General features: G+C 37.0%; 1 protein-coding gene across 1 annotated transcript in view; it reads right to left on the minus strand.

Moving 5' to 3' along the window:
• Positions 1–2875, minus strand: part of LOC134655189 (uncharacterized) — a 29891-nt gene extending 27016 nt beyond the window's left edge. Inside the window, exon 1 of the mRNA XM_063510639.1 lies at positions 2758–2875. The gene's annotated coding sequence lies outside the window, so the exon portion shown is untranslated. The remainder of the gene's footprint in view (positions 1–2757) is intronic.
• Between the last annotated feature and the right edge of the window lie 8255 nt (positions 2876–11130).

Raw genomic sequence — 11130 nt, forward strand, 5'->3', positions numbered from 1 at the left:
TAATAAAGATTTTCTACATTTTTTTATATAGGAGGCAAACGAGCGGACGAATCGCCTGATGCTAAGCAATTACCGTCGTTCATGGACACCTGCATTGCAACACCAGAGAGGTTGCAAGTGGGTTACCGACATTTAAGATGGGAGTATGCTCTTTTCCAAGTCAAAAAGGAGCCAAAAACAGCTCGCGTGATTTGTGCACAACCCTTAATTCATTAATGTTTGTGGATATTACGAATATGTAGGTACGTAATGTATATAACCATAACCCGGTGGTTAGCGAACGCGAGGTCGCCGGTTCGACCCTGGCAGTGGCACTATGCAAATGTCACGTGTGCCAATACTCAATGAATTTATTAGGAACAAAGTATAGTCCGACTAGCTTTGCACTGACTTGAACAGAACAAAGTGGGGGAGTGTCATTATAAACGTCATATTTGAATGGAATATGTTGCATCAATTCGCCATACGTGTTAGAGAGATCTGTGCAAATAAAAATTCGTCAACTAGAGGTATGTGTTAAGTATTCTTGATTTGATCAGCATGACTCCAAGCTGTTTGTAAACCCTATGATAGACCATAGTAAACTACAGTCAGATCTGAACCGAATTAGGGACTGGTGCCTAAACTGGCTTATAAACCTCAACAAATCAAAATGCACAGTCCTCCATATGCACAAGAAAAACCCCAAGTTGCCCTACACTTTAAACAACGTACAATTAGCAGGAACCACGACCCAACAAGACCTAGGAGTCATTATGTCTGACGATCTCAAGTGGGAACCCCATATTTCACAAATGGTAAAAAAGGCTAATTCCATAATCTACATAATCAGAAAAGCTTTTCGTATTCTCACCACCGAAACAATGCTAAAGATATACAAGACCTACATAAGACCAATTCTGGAATATGGCTTTCAGATATGGAATCCATACTTCAAAAAAGATATTGACATGATCGAGCGAGTACAGCGTAGATTTACTAAAATTCCCGCACAGCTAAAGTCACTTTCGTACGAGGAAAGATTAGTCAAGCTGGGCCTGACAACACTGCAAAAAAGGCGGGAACGTGGCGACTTGATCGAGACGTTCAAAATTATGCATGGATATTACGACTGTCCAGAGCTAAGCGACCTGTTCACTCGAAACCCAAACACGCGCACAAGAGGACACTACCTTAAACTAGTAACAACAAAGCATAAAACAAATATCGGGAAAAACTTTATTGCAAATCGTATAGTAAATGCTTGGAACAAATTACCCTCTGAAGTTGTGAACTCTACAAGTGTGAATCAATTTAAAAATAGACTCGACAAACTATCAAAACAGTGAAATCGTGCTAAGTGAACTATGATTTAGACGCACCAGCATCAGCTGCCTGTCTAAAACGAAATAATAATTTAAGCGAATCAAATAGACGTAGATATAGTTGGTCAAACCAATTTGTCAATCAGTAAGAACCAGGAAAACTATAGGTACTCATCCTTTTCTTCTGGGTGCTAGTACTAGTGTAAGACAAAGATAGTATGATTCTCTCTGTCTATGTTTGAAATGAGAGTCCTTTGACAAACTATACCTATTATAGAAACAATTTCCATGTGTAGATACGTACCGAGTTAATCGTACTTGCTAATGTATTTTATCTTGGACGTCCTAATTATTACAAACTAAATAATATATGTAAGTTTAATTATATATGCGGTTATTGATAAAGTAGGTAATAACCGGAAAAAACACCTAACTACCTATAGTTCAATACATACTTCAATTGGTCAACAAAGTTCAGCGCTTAGTTAAGTAACAATACCAACGTTAGCTTTATTATTTTCTGGGTGTTTTCCGCCATTTATAAAACTATGTTGCCTCAGCAGAACTGAGTAATTCAAATAATAGGTTTGGGTAGTTTTACGGAAGTTAAGGCTATTAAATAATTAGCAAAGACCAAGATTAAGTATACACAACACAGGTTAAAAAAGGATTTGGCAAAAATGAGCGCGGATATAAAATATAAAGTACCTACATATGTATTTATATATAACTAATAAAAACTAACCGGTAAGCAAAGTCGTTATTATTGTTATCAGTTATTAGGTTCATGGCTTGTTTGTTTATTTATTTAAAAACTACAACATATCTGTTATCCGTTCATATATCTGTTCTTTCTATGTCAAGTAGGTACATAAGTATATTGAACAGTATCGAAGCAAAACACAGTCACACTTAGCGACAGAGGTCACTAACGATATCGTATAGGTATTATCTAATTGTACAACTAATTAACGATAAGTACTTTTTAAGTTATTATTATTATAAATAATGAAAAATTAAGATAAAAACCGCTCAACTCGATTTTGACAATTGATCATATTTGGTCTTGATAAACTCAGGCCAAATTAATAGAGCTAGAGCCAAGTTTTGGGTTTTGGTATGTTTCAGCATAAAAATAATGTTTCGCTTCGGCCGAAAAAATTGCCGAACCTTTCGGTCGTGCCGAAAAGAACTACGTTTTCGGTATTCCGAGCAAAGTTACGGTTGCGGCATAAAAATCATGTTTTGGCCGAAGATGGTTTTACTCGAAACTAATGCAAACCCGAACCTAATAATGGTTTTGGCAATAAATCCTGTTTCTGTCGGACACTACAAATTACTCCAAAGCGCTATGTATAGAGATGTAATGCCGAATAATTATCACAAAACAATTTACGTCAATAAATATTTTACGTCACGACACTGATAACAGTGATAACAAACCAACACCTACCAATTTATAAATAATTCAATAATCCCATCAATCACTACACTTTTCCACTGTTTTCCACGACGTTTTTCCACTTTTTCTCGTAAGCGCGTGCGCCGGCAGCCTGCCGAGCTTATACTCCTTGTATCACATTCAAAGACTTGAGTCGGGGTGCGTCTTACTATACACAAAGAAATTTGAACTTTCTGTACCGTAGTTAGACTCTATATTTCAATGACAAAACGAACCGAGCGTGCGCGGCGCAATCAGCTGCTGCCATTGGAATATATAATGTAATAACTGTATAAAAGGTTGAAATTCCTTTGGCTAGTAACACGCGTGAGTCCAGTCACATGGATCTCGCGTTGAAGGCGGACGGCTGACGCAGTTGCCCACAATTATGCGGAGGTCAGAGTGTCGTTAACTTTTTTTTTACTTGCTAATGCGCAGGGCTTGTGATTATTTATGCCAATCGATTTGTATATAGTGGGAATTTTTAACGTAGGCAGGTTAGTCAAAAATGTCGGTTTCAGCAAAAATTCCTCTAAATACTGTGTTTTGGGTGTAAGTTTATGTTAAAAGCAATGTACAGCAGTGGAAAGTTTCCAGAATGAGTTCTACTTGTAAATCTTGTAATTGTTAATGCTTATTGTTTTTTATTTTATTTTGGTAGTTTATTTTGACAGTTATAAAATAAAGATAATTAAGTACCCAGTTTTTCCCATTTTTTCATCTGATCTGATATGTTAACGGAGCCCGATTCTGATTTAACAACTTGTTACGGTTACGAACTGGTTTTGATACGATCTTGACGAACGTCTCGATGATCGGCGCGCATCTCCCGCTCCCGCATGAATTCACTTCATCAGCAAGTTCTCAAATCGGAATCAGCTCCTTTGATAAGTCGTCTGAGTTGACATTTTGATATCGGCTCGGTATTTTTGTCACGTAAGTAATTAATGGACTTCATATCGATAAGCGCACAAAATTAATATTGTCCCAATCAAGGGTCAATGACTTCTTATCACTCTGGTGCGTTGCGGTCGCGTTTCCAAGGGCGTTTATTTATAAGTAATTTATGTTACAATAACAATTAATATAAATTTATTCGGCTTTAATACCTAACCTAGTACAAACCGATGCGCCATTGTGCCATGTAAGTATTTTTGTATGTTTTATGATATGGGAGGCAAACGAGCACGGCCTAATGGTAAGCGATTACATGGCATGGAAACACCAGAAGGGCTGCAAGTGCGTTGCCAGCCTTTAAGATAGGAGTACGCTCTTTTCTTGAAGGTTTAAAAGTGTAATCGGTCTGGAAATGCCTCCGGCGACAGTTTATTCCACACAGTTTGTAGCAATAATCGGTTTTATTATTAAGTATGTAAATATCAAATCTACATTTTTTCGACACAAACAATGAGCCCCTTGTGATGACAATTTGTTAAAGGTCTCTATATCTAAAACAAGACCGAAGTGATCTCATAAGAGCTCCGCGAACAGTTTTCTGCGGAGCTCTAAAAAGATATGCATTAATAAGTGCCATCGTACAATACTCAATAAAAACAGCAGATTTAAAAAACTTAAAACCTAAACTGTAGATCGCAATATCTCTGAATCAGAGACAGACATAATGATAATAGCACTTTCCTTGACAGCAGCCGCGGCCAATGCCACGTGTTGCAACCCGTTGGTCACTCTTGCGCAGGTTTGGCAACATCGACTATTTGCTGGTCGGTCTCGCGGATATGTTTCCTCTAAGGGAAGGTTAATTCCGTTTATAAGTCCGACTACTACTTAATATCCGTCAAATTAAGAAAATACATACACTTTTTATTTAATATTATGACATCTGTTTCAGTTTTTTTTTTCTTTCCTACTTGTTCCTCTGTTTCGTTTCTGTTTCTGTTTTGATTAATAAAAAGTTTGAAGCAAAAGCAACTTAATTACACCTATTAATATCGGATAATCATATCAAAACCCTATTTCTGAAACCTGAACATCCGATAACAACCTTGGCATCAGCCGCGAGAAACGCGTTTCAACTCGTGCGCAAGTTTGGCAATATCCCCTTTATAGTCGGAAGGTTAGTTCCGTTACTTTAACCGACCGGGTAGTGGTTAACAAGCGTGTCTGTATTTCCATGTAATTTAAACCTATCTGAACTTTATTGGGCCCTAATTTTACTAATATGCTTTAGTTAGTTTTAATAAAAATATCAATTAATAAATGTTAAATCATAGTTATCGGTTGTACACATTGGTTTACAGAGTTACAGGGTCCGATATGCATTTAAGTGGGAAATTTTATTAAAAGTGGTCATATTAAGCGGGTTCTACAGCATTAACATTTGAATATTTGGAATAAAGGGAAATGATTTTAGAAGCTAAAGTTTATTGTTTATTGTTTATTTATTTATTGATTAACTTACATTTACAGTTAAACCAGACATGTAAGTTATTAAACATAACAAATTATTTAATTACTTAGTACTATACTATAATATACATGACTAGTACAAAATTATGAGGGTATAGTCGTGGGTGTGGAGATTGACTCCAAATACCGAGTTGCAGTGGCTAGGAGTCTCGGTTCCTTCTGTGAGAATATGTCTGTCTGGGGGTCGAAGAGAAGAATATTATTTATGTGGTTCAGTGCTACATACAGAGGGCTAGTGATTAAAGTTACTGTGTTGGTGCTGGGAATTATAAAAAGGAGTGTGGGGCGAGGTCGAAGAGTAGTTCTCACAAATGGCGTAGGTAAGTGACATATAGTTATATTATTATTATGTAGGTATGGCTATCTAAGTAAATTACTTTATATTCTTATTACATACTTATACCTATTACTGAAGCCTCGAAACTAAGTATTATGCCGATTTTATGAATTAGTATTTGTAGACTTTGCAAAAGTTTTACATAAATAACTGGTTGACCTAGCTGCGACCAGTTATGTACTTACACTTGTCCTATTAACCATCTCGGCGCCATTGCGAATGCAGCTCGTACTTCAAACTGCCTAATCTCACAACACATCACAAGACACTTTAGTTAATAACATTGCTAATTCACCAAAACTGTAGGTATAGGTACAATAATCTTTACAACGCCATCTAGTTGTAAAACTACGCGTTAAACTAAAACAAAAAATGTCGTTACTTTTTAAAATTTTAGCACAACGCCATCTATCTGCGGTGCGGAGACATGTAGCGATGTTTTATTTTTGACAATTATATTGGGTATTTAGGGTGCTTCGCGAGAAACACATGAAAACCAGTGCGGCGCGTGCGAGGCAGCTTCGATACTGCGCAGGGGCGTCTTTCCAATTGGTACTTAACCCAGCGCAAGCGAGTGTTAAGCAAACCAGTATTACGTACATAACCCTTAATGCAGTTTGGGAGTCAGTTTTGAGGTAGGTAATTTAAGAGCCAACAGGAGTGGTCATTTCTCCATACAAACGTACTCGACTGTTTCCTCCGTGAGTTTTGAAGCTAGAGCAATGATTTTTTCAACACAGACTAATATTGTCAATATCTGTGTCGGACCGTTTTGCTTTTTTTGATATTTTTGTTTTTTAAGGCGCTAGAGCCCTTCAAAAATGGCCAAAATGACCTAATTGACTATGCCGCAATGAGAGGCGTACTATTCAAAACAGATATCAATTAGTCAAAAAAGCAAAACGGTCCGACAAAGATAATATCATAATCATTTAGATTTCCAAATTTGGTTACGATTGGTTAAGTTTTGGAGGAGGAAACAGTCGAGTACGAAACCTCGATTTTTGAGATTTTTACGCAGGATTTTTCGCCTTGTCCTTATCGCACTAGTTTTAGGAGCCGCTTCTGTTAGCGAGACGGGTATATTTACCTAAAATTTTTAAATCTTAGCTCCTGTTGGCTCTTAATTTTTAACCCCCGACGCAAAAGAGGCACCCCTCTTTTGCGTCGGGGGTTAAAAATTAAATTACCTACCTCAAAACTGACTCCCTCTATATCCTCTCCTTATATGTTTGACGTCAATGTCTGTCTGTGGCATCGTATCTAACGGATGGCCAGATTTCGATGCGGTTTTCTTACGTGATACCGAGTTTCCTTGCGGTGGTTCTTAGCACTAGAATAGTGCCCGCTTAGTGAATGAAATCTATTCAGCAGTTTCAGCTCTATTCCAAAATGATGTAAGGCATTTTGGGCATGAAATTGTTTTTTTTTTGCATATTATTATAGCGTAGAGGGTTTTTAAAATGTTTAATTTGATAGATATGATGAAGTGGAAAAAGAACATTTTAACTCAATTGAGGACAAGTCTCATTTTGGATCACTGAGCCAACGGAGTAAGCAAGTAAGTACTTATAGGGACCATCATTCGCGAGAGGTATAGTTATGCTGGTGGCTGTGGTTGGGAATGTGCAGCCTTTCACAAGTGCACGTGGCCTCGAGCCATGCGCAAGCGCAGACGATTATGCGCCGACGCCCATGGACCTGGTTTTATAACCGATTCCCGTAAATTTTACTGTAAGGGCTACTCTTCTGAGGCCAAATCAAATCTTGAGGCTCTTTCATATCCCCAAAAGTCGCGAAACTCATAACTTGTAATTTACAAGTTGTAATACTAGAATTTTTACACAGCTTGTGGAAAAGTGTTGCAACGGACCTAACAAATTCGTAAGAATACTGTTTCAGTGATCCCGACTGGTCCACAAAACTAGGGCAAACTAAACTATTCGCAATTTTTTTGGAAAAAGAGCCAACTGCAGCAGCAACCATGAGTTTCGCGACTTTTGGGGATATGAAAGAGCCTCAAGATTTGATTTGGCCTCAGAAGAGTAGCCCTTACAGTAAAATTTACGGGAATCGGTTATAAAACCAGGTCCATAGGCGTCGGCGCATAATCGTCTGCGCTTGCGCATGGCTCGAGGCCACGTGCACTTGTGCTTGTAATGTACAAGAATGAATGAATACCTATCACTTCCTAAATATCTTAGGAACACAAGGACTAATTCTGCCAAAGGAAACCTTTATTAATACTGTTCATTTCGTAAGTTTGTCTATCTTATTTGAATTCTCCCCTACTCGAAGGTTAAGGCTGGAAGAGATCCCTTACAGGGATAAGTTCGCCTTTGTACCTCCATTTCTGTGCATTTTTAACCGACTTCCAAATCTCAAAGAAGGAGGTTATCAATTTGGTTGTATGTTTTTTTTTTATGTTTGTTTTTTTTTTTTTTTTTTTTTTTTTAATGGACTTGAGGGCGGTGTTGCCCGTAGCCAACGTCAAGTAAATTAAAGGGAAGGAAATTAAACGCGGAACAAGGATTAAAGGTAATTCGGAATTTGGAAAGTGTAGTGGTCAGGACAGGTAGGTATATAGATGAAATACAAAATGATAAATATACTTAGTTTTATAAAATATTATACCTTTATATCATTGTAAACGATGAATGAAGCTAGGATGTTATAAAAGTCTGGATTGATGAGCAAGGAAGGGATGTCTATTGGAAATGGAACATTTTTGGATAGTAAAGAATCCATCAAAGCAGTACGATCATAAAAAGGACATGAAAAGAATATATGATTAATATCCGCCTCCTCGGCACCACAGTCACAATTGGGATCGTTAATAAATTTAAATCGAGCAAGGTCAGAAGGAGCAGATGTATGGCCCAATCTCATGCGTGTTAAACATGATATTTCACGTCTTTTAAAGTTTTTATTGTAAAACCACGGCTTTACAGGGATGTCACTTTGAATCTTAAGGTAATAACTTCCGGATTCCAGGCTGCTCCAAAACCAAAAGAACTCCCAGGCTAACCTGAGATATCTTTTGGGGAGCAACAGAAGGTCATGACAATAGTTTTTATATGGAAATATATCACCAGAAGCAACAGCATCTACCGCCAGACGATCAGCCTTCTCATTTCCGGGAATTCCACAATGACTTGGCACCCATACAAAGTTTACAGTAAGCCCTTTCTTTTCGCATTTTAACAAGACGTCTCGGATATCATATAACAAAGGGTAACTGTTAGTCATTTTGAAAGGAGATTTTAATAGAATTTGAAGGCAACTTTTAGAATCGGAAAAAATTACACATTTATTTAAATTGAACATGCAAACATATTCAACAGCTTTATAAATACCAAATAGTTCTCCGGTAAATACCGAAGATTCTGGAGGGAGTTTAATTTTTTGTACAACATTATACTGGTGATGAAATACACCAACCCCAACACAACTATTTGTAGCAAGTTTTGATGCATCTGTGTATATGTAATGCCAACCAGACCAATATTCGCCCACTAAGTTGTTAAATACAGGTTGAGCAGTTATTATATCCTTAGAAATATTGGAGTCTAGAAAAACTTGTGGAGAAATAATCAAAGAGTCAAAGTCTTTCTCGTATATAGGAAGGTTAATATGTCTGACAGTAGGAGAAGATAGAGCCAAAAATTTAAGGTAACTATTAATTATACAAGGAGGAGTTCTATTACGCCAATATGGAGATGACTGCATATGATCATAAAGAGTCGATAATTTTGTGATAAGAGGATGAACCGAAAATTGCATAGTCCTAAAAATGAATCTGTCGGATAAAAATTGACGTCTCAAATGCGCAGGTGGGTCAACACACTCCACTTGCATGGCATTAGCCGGACTGGTTCGCATAGCACCAAGGATTGTCCTTAGTGACTTATTCTGTATGACATTGAATACTTTAATGGCATCTTCTGTACCCGGAGTTAAAAGAAAAGAACCGTAATCAACAACGCTTCTTATTACTGCATTATAAATAAGCTTCAAATAGAAAGGATGGCTGCCCCACCATACACCAGCCAAGCATCTCAATATGTTTAATGAGCGTTCACATCTACCTTTAACATAATTACAATGACCCTTGGCTGACAAATTGTAGTCCAAAACCATTCCTAAATACTTGACTTCTTGACGAAAGGAGATTGTAGTTCCACCATAGGATAAACTTTCATTAACAGTTTTTTTCCTGGGAGAAAATATAATTGCTGAGGTTTTCGGGACTGAAAGGTCTAACCCATTATTATTTAAATATACATTTAGTTCATTCAAACTAGCATTTATGAGTTCACAGGCCTTTTGTACGGATTTATTTCTTGAGTAGAACACTATGTCATCGGCATATTGTAAAATTGATATATAATCTGGCAAATTGGAACTAAGGTCGTATGTATATACATTAAACAGTAAAGGGCTAAGAACAGAACCCTGTGGTAGTCCTTTCCAAACTGTCCTGTGAAATACTTTATCATCTAAATCTAACCTAATCGTCCGTTCATAAAACATAGCAGCAATAATATTACACAAGCGTTCAGGAACTCCCAAGAGGAACAACTTATTTACAAGAATTGATATATTTACATTATCATAGGCCGAATTGATGTCTATAAAACAAGCTACGACATATTCCCGTTTCGAGAAGGCTAAAAGGATATCAGAAACTAACAAACCCACACAGTCTAAAGTGCTTCTGCTTTTGCGAAAACCATATTGAATATCGGGTAATAATTTTTTACTCTCAATAAACCACTCTAACCTATTTTTAACTAAATGTTCTAAAATCTTAATTAAAACAGAAGATAACGCAATTGGACGATACGAATTTGGATCATTACGGGGTTTATTCGGTTTGAGAAAGGGTAACACCAACTGTATTTTCCAATTTGGTGGAATGTCACCTGTCATAAAAATCCCGTTGATAATATTAAGAAAGTAACCTATAACGTTGTCACTAGAATGTTTCAAAAATGAATATGGAATACCATCGCATCCTGGTGCAGAATCAATAACATATGATAAGACATTCTTTAGCTCTAAAAACGAAAATGGACTGTTAAAAGGCTGCACGTTATCATTATCAATATTGGGCGAGGAAGCCAGTTCAGGACACACAGGGAATGGGACAAATGAAGGAGCTAATTTATCTAAAAATTTCTCGGCTACTGGAGGATCAAGATTGATGGCGTTATTTTCTACAAAAGCTCCTCTAAACATTCTAACCTTCCTCCAAACTTCTGACGGGTGAGTGCTAGGACTTAAAGATGCACAAAAGGATCTCCAACTGTCAACTTTCTTTTTCTTCAAAAACTGTTTTGTTTCTTTTAAAGTAACTAATAAGGAATTAAAGTTCTCTTCGCTCATATTATTATTATACATTAACTCACACTGTTTTCTCTTTTTAACAGCTTCTGAACATTCAGAATCCCACCATGGAGGGCTGGGAATATTGAATTTAGAGGACTTCTTACGAGGAAATACTTCATCAGCTATATTAATTATAAACTTAGCAAAAGCATCAGAAGTTTTAAACAAATTTTCACGAGATACATCGGGTAATTCTCCCAACCTCTCATCCATATGTTTGCGAAACTTAT

Source organism: Cydia amplana, chromosome 16 (genome assembly GCF_948474715.1).
Source record: "Cydia amplana chromosome 16, ilCydAmpl1.1, whole genome shotgun sequence".
In the NCBI taxonomy this organism is placed as follows: Eukaryota; Metazoa; Arthropoda; class Insecta; order Lepidoptera; family Tortricidae; genus Cydia; species Cydia amplana.